Raw genomic sequence first — 6,263 nt, 5'->3', positions numbered from 1 at the left:
GTCTCTGTTTTTGAAAAATATATTATTATATTAAAATTATATTAAATTTTCTACATATATATTGTGCTACATGCATTTATTATAGTAAAGATATTAAGATACAAAGTTTTACATTTTTTTAAATATATATATATAATTATACATGAAAACAATTAATTTAGGAAAATTATACAAGTGGAAATAAATTCTTGCATGCATTATAACTCTATTGTTTTTCTAAGAGTAAAGATCAAATTTAGTTCGATCGAGCAAATATGAAGTTTTAGATGGAATAATTGCGTCAAAATAACGAAGAAAGCAAGAAAGGAGTGGAGGCCACTTTTTAATTTAAATTCTATTGCTAGATATTAATTACTGCATTGGATAAATATGAGTTTCAATACTGCAGCTAGAACAATTTTTGTGAAAAATATAACTGCTGATTATAACTGCAGCATCGAGATAATATGTCAATATATTATAGATATCACGGCTAATTTATTTTTATAGCTACAGCTAAATTTTTCTTTACAGCTAAATTAATGCCAGTTTTTTATTGTGTGTCGCAGATTTGAGGATGAGCGACTGCTGTTCAAATATAAAAACTTAATATGTGTAATTCATATCACACTTTATATTTTTTATATATTTAATATATTTTATTTTAATATTTTATATAATTAATGTGCATTACTTATTTTTTAATCATACACATTTTGACATATTTGACATATGTCAAACCACTTTTTCAGATATGTCACACATTAATTTGAATTTTGCGTAAAATCACTTTGAAACATCGTTGCCAGATTATTAAATAGTCATGACGCGCAATTATAGAGTGGAAGTACGTCGTCCGAATATGCCTTGACACGGGCAAATTCAGGTGTTAAGGCATTTTGGTTGCCGAGTGTACATAGAAAATACTAGCAGCAAGAACAAATGAATATATAATCCTAAATTTTCTAGCAGATATTGCTAGAATGTTACTGCTATAAATTCTAGCTGTGACAAACGATATTCTATCAGATACAAAAAATAGCGATAAATTTTGGTTGCGACATCTAGAAATTTACCTACATTAGCAAAACATTTTTTTTAGTGTACTTCATAATAAACACAATTTCACTATAATTTCACAGAATTGCGTAACGCTGTTACGCGTGTAGCGCGTAATCTACTGAACCGATACGAACTTGCGCGAAATACGCGATTGTTAAAAATGATAGACAGATGCGTTATACAAATTATATTAAGTATCAGGATTATATATTCATTTGTCTCTCGCTGCTAGTCTTTTCTGTGTACCACAGCCAAACTTTACAACAAGTATGATTGATCTTAACATGAATAGGCGCCACAGAAAAACTTTCTTTCTAAATTTCACAAACAGTTCAGATATAAATTCTGTCTCTGTCATTTAGATTGATTGACGTGCAATATACGATATTACAATATTTGCTAATCGTTCATCTACCTCAGTTAATTTTTCGCACCTAAAAAATTTTTGCTATAGTTATAAAATCATTTTTTTGAGTGTAATAAAATATTTAATCATTTATAATCGTTTAAAATTATTTATATTTATATATATACATATATGATAATATAATAAGCAGCGACATAATAAACTTTTATCTCTAGAATTTTTAAAATGCAAGAGCTGGACACTCGAGGAATAATTGAAACGATTTGTCTTTAACGTTTCGATTTACAATTTATTTTGAACAACGAATCCTGGTTATTTCTATAAACAAAAATGTCACAAAGATATATCGCGCGACATTCGCGATGTCTTTGCGATCCTGGCGATCGCTCGTGCCGGATTTCCGGATCTAAAATCGGAAGTAAAAAGATCGACATAGATTACTCGAGACAATAAGAAGCTTCCGTCATCGGAGGTGTCTTCGTTCAGGGACTAGATCTGTTAGCGGTGCTCACAATTTCCGGCCTTTCCAAACAGGATGCACGACAGATCCTGACTTGTCGCCGATACAAAATTCATTTTGTCTCGTTACGTGTGGCCCATAAAAGCACGATTTTAATTTCAATACCTGTTTGGTTATTATATTGTTGATTTTTAGACAACTAAAAATAAATAAATAAGTTTCTCAAAAGTAAACTTTACACGACTTTCACTTAATTCAAGGTTGATTACCAAACACATATATGTATTGTAGAAACCAGAATAAATATCCATGCAGAAATGAATATCAAACGCGAGCAATGGAATAAAAATAAGTTAGCTATGATATCTAAAATACATTAACATATTATATTGCTACTGCAGTTATAATAAGCAGCTATATTTTTTACAAAAATTATTCTTGCTGCAGTATTGAAACTCATATTTATCCAATGCAGTGATTAATATCTAATAATAGGATTTAAATTTTCTAGCAGATATTGCTAGAATGTTACTGCTATAAATTCTAGCTGTGACAAACGATATTCTATGAGATACAAAAAATAGCGATAAATTTTGGTTGCGACATCTAGAAATCTATCTACATTAGCAAAACATTTTTTTGAGTGATATACAAATTTATATTCCACATATACAAATTTACATATGAAATTTTAGAGTCGTGCACGTTATTTAAAATCTAGGAAATTTTTCAAAAACTTATAAAAAAAAAGAAATCATTAAGTCAGTTGTCTTCCATCTGTTAAAAAGTATCTTTTCTTTTGTCTTCAAATCTCGCAAATTTACATGTAAAGTGAAAGATGGGCAATACTCACATGTCGAACTTGAGAAAGCGAGGGAAACTTTCTATCCAAAGACGGCACAGCATTGCGCCTTTCTCCGGAACTTTGATAGTATCCTCTTTTCATGAATCGTATCGTGTCTCGGACAATAATACCAATCTCAACAAATGGTATAGTAATGCGGTTTGTAATGGCGAGATACATAAGCGTACAACAATATGTACGAGAAAAAACGTTCTGCATTCTTGATTTTTGCGTTCATCATCATCACATTTCCTAATTCATTTATAAAAATATCATAAATTACATCCGCTTTATATATTTATAATGCATTCCTTTTACATAGCTTATGTAATTATTTATAATGTTAAAAAATAAAAAATTCTAAATACGGCTAGTACAGCTACAAATATCGGGATGTTAAAAATAAAACTACTTAGTGTATCTTGATTGATATTTAATGTGGATACTTAATGTGGATCACATTAAATATCAATAAAGATACACTAAGTAGTTTTATTTTTAACATCCCGATATTTGTAGCTCGTACTAGTCGTATTTAGAATTTTTTATTTTTTATTTTTAATTTAACGAGCCTTTTAAATATTTTATTATTTATAATGTTCTTTTGTTGTGTAAAAAGCAAATAACTTTCTACAAAGGCAACAAACAATTAGCGAAACATAATTGCGTTAAATCTTTTCCAACAATCCGATTCGTAGCGTACATTTCTCAGCTCGCGGTTATCCATATCCTGTTTGCCGCTATAATCCAACTTTAATCCCAAGCGGGCCACTCGTAGATCTTTAATCCCTCGTCCGTGAGCAGAAATCTCTGCGCTATCGTTTCCTATCCGAATCTAATCTCCGCGAGTCACCCATTTCTTACTCTCATTATACCAGCCAAGCTCGTCGAATGGCTCGCGTTGTTTTTTGCCGCTATTAATTACTTTTTCCATTTACATTGGCTACCTCGTAATCTCTACGAACTCAAAAAGTCACGCGTCGGAAAGAATGAATTACATATTTAATTAAGAGAGCTTCAAAATAATTTTTTGCAATAATTTTTTTTTCTAAATTCGATCAAATATCGCGGAAACAATGAAATGTATAGAAAACTATTTTAATGTATAATAATATTTAAAAAGCACTTGCATAATCGGTTAAATTTTTCGAAAATATTACATTTGTTAAAGTATTTTATATATATATATATATTTTTTTTTTTTTTTACGAACATTGATTGTCTGTAAAAATAAAATTTTATTTTTCCTGTTCTTTCTATCACGACATTGATTTTAATTCAAAACTTTATCGCAAATGTCTTCTAAAGCGTCAGAAATAAAAGATATTACAAAACACGAAAACAAATAACGTTCTCGGAAAGAAGATATACATATCTAGTTGCAAATAACGACGTGGAAAAAGTTGATATTTAATTTGAATTTTCTTAAAAACACTTAAAAAGATCAAATATTATATAGTACCTGCATTATCGGTGCCTACATCTACATAAAAAAGAAACAAATATTTTATACTAAATTGTATAAGATCATTAATGAAAATATAATAATTGAAATAATATATTTCTTTGATCTTTGACTTTTTTCCATACTAACAAAGATGAGATTGCAGATCTTTTGTACGCGTGGATTCAATGTTTCACCTTCATCCTTGCTACTAGACGGATACGCTTCGAGAACGTAAGTCATGACACGAGGAAAAAACGGAAAGCGGAACAAGAGAGCGAGAAAGAGGTAGAAATTCAGTACGAAGGACACTTCAGAACAGCACTATCAGCGATATTCAAAATTTGTTCTCCCTATCCGTTATCGCTCACCGCTTTGACCGCGACCTCCATCGTTGTGCCACCTGCTTTTTGACTCGGAATTTTGTCGATAACCCACATTCGGCATTCCCTCATCTCCGTTTGCAAGAATTCAGCTTTGCAACATAAGCCGATTGCAAGTCGTCACCTTTCTAAAAGGAACTGACGTGGAATGCACGAGAAGCAACCGAACGTAAATCGATGCACGGTATAAACAAACACTCGAGATCAGGTATTCTTTCGATGATACTCAACCGCATCGAAAGTTTCATCCTCCTTCTTTCATCGTATCTTTGGAATGTTACACGATGATTTTTTTTCAATAAATAATGGTAAAAATAAAAAAAAATTAAAATGGATTACGAGCCAGAATATTAATCGAACCGTTGTGATTTAATCAAATTGACATTTTAACATTTACATTTATTTTTTTGACATATATAAGATGATTTTGTGACTTATATAAGATAATTTGTTTGGATAAATTTTCTTGGACTTACAATTAACCACTTTTCGCAATCTTGAACTTTAATTTTATTACAAGAATCAAAGCATTAAGGATTTATCAATCAACTGCAAAATACTTAGCATTCATATAAATATGATATATCTTTTAAATATATATATATATATATATATATATATATATATATATAAAAGATCGCTATCAAACATTGCATTGTCATCAACTTGAAAACATACACATATACATATATATTTATCTTATATAATAATCTCTAGCTTGATAGCAATATAAATCAATGTAAGGATAGCATGATAAATCAATTTAAATCTTTGTTGAAAATTTTTCTCTTCATCATTAGATTCTGGGTAATTTATACGAATATAAATTATATCAATAGAATAAAATATAATAAAAGTGAAATAATTTATAACAATGTCCAAGATACCTTTTTTCCTATTAACAATATTATTTTAAAAATTTGCTCAATTTCAAGTTTGAAAATTAATAATAAAAAATTAAACAGAGTAAATTTGAAAAATGCATATTATACGTATGTAGGGCACATATATAAAGAATATAATGGAATATATACAGATGACAAATTAAGTAAACTAAACTTGTTAGAAACTCGTTATAAATAAAATAAATAAGTTACTTGTGGGGACTTACTAGGTGCGCAACTAAGTTTCCGGGTTTCACACATGGTTGGTACCAACGACAGATGTAGTCGACATTACATGTCTGAAGTTGTTTATTTTTATAGCTCTGACATCTGTCAACAATTACCAGTCATAATACCAACACGTGTCGCAACGCAAAAATATTTTTTCTAACAATGGAGATGTCGAGTTTTGTGCCAAATAAACAGCATTTGCGGGAAGCTCTGCTTTTCTGCTTCAACTTGAAAAAAAATGCAGCTGAAGCACGTCGTTTGCTTGAAGAGGCTTACGGCGAACATGCACCATCGAAAACAACCTGTGAAGATTGGTTTAAACGCTTCAGAAGTGGTGATTTTGACACTAAGGACAAGGAGCGCTCCGGAAGTCCAAAAACAATCGAGGACGCCGATCTGCAAGCGTTATTGGATGAAGATGATACGCAAACACAAGATCAACTCGCGGAGGCATTAAACATGACTCGTCAAGGTGTTTCCAAACGTTTGCATGCCATGGGAAAAATTCAAAAGGAAGGAAAATGGGTGCCGCATGAATTGACTGAGAGGCAGATGGAAAATCGAAAAGCCACTTCAGAAATTTTGCTTTTGCGGTATGAAAGAAAGAGT

Source organism: Camponotus floridanus, unplaced genomic scaffold, assembly GCF_003227725.1.
Source record: "Camponotus floridanus strain SB8 unplaced genomic scaffold, Cflo_v7.5 scaffold1, whole genome shotgun sequence".
Lineage (NCBI taxonomy): Eukaryota > Metazoa > Arthropoda > Insecta > Hymenoptera > Formicidae > Camponotus > Camponotus floridanus.
The sequence above is the reverse complement of the archived record's forward strand: the minus strand, read 5'-3'. Positions refer to the sequence as shown.